The following is a 444-nucleotide window of genomic DNA, read 5'->3' as shown; positions in this document are numbered from 1 at the left end:
CAGGCGATTATCAGGTGGACTATTTGATCCAGCCCAGCCAGCTGCTCCACGTCAGTCCGTTAGTCGTCTCACAGCGGTAACGTACACCCACGGGAAGGCGGTTGTGAAAACCCTCATTTACCTGAACAAACGCTAATCTTTTCCTTTGCGCTCAGGTAACAGCTCGGCGTGTTTTTGAGCCACCTGCCTGTCTGGAGTTTGGATCGCCTCCGGTACCAATCACCTCTACTTTCCTGGAGCTCCCCCGCGGACCCTCACCCCTCCCTCCGGCCCCCGTGGACCCTCACCCCTCCCTCCAGCTCCCACGGCCCCGCTTTGACTGTAAGACTCACACTCTCCCCCACGTATGCTGCTATTTCCCCGCTCCCCAGTAACTCTCTTCCTCTTTCTGTTGCAGCCTCCCACAGTCCCGATTATGGTGTTCCTTGGTTTTTCTAGTTTCTC

Source organism: Pundamilia nyererei, unplaced genomic scaffold, assembly GCF_000239375.1.
Source record: "Pundamilia nyererei isolate P.nyererei 1_Seehausen unplaced genomic scaffold, PunNye1.0 scaffold00237, whole genome shotgun sequence".
NCBI classification, from domain to species: Eukaryota; Metazoa; Chordata; class Actinopteri; order Cichliformes; family Cichlidae; genus Pundamilia; species Pundamilia nyererei.
The sequence above is the reverse complement of the archived record's forward strand: the minus strand, read 5'-3'. Positions refer to the sequence as shown.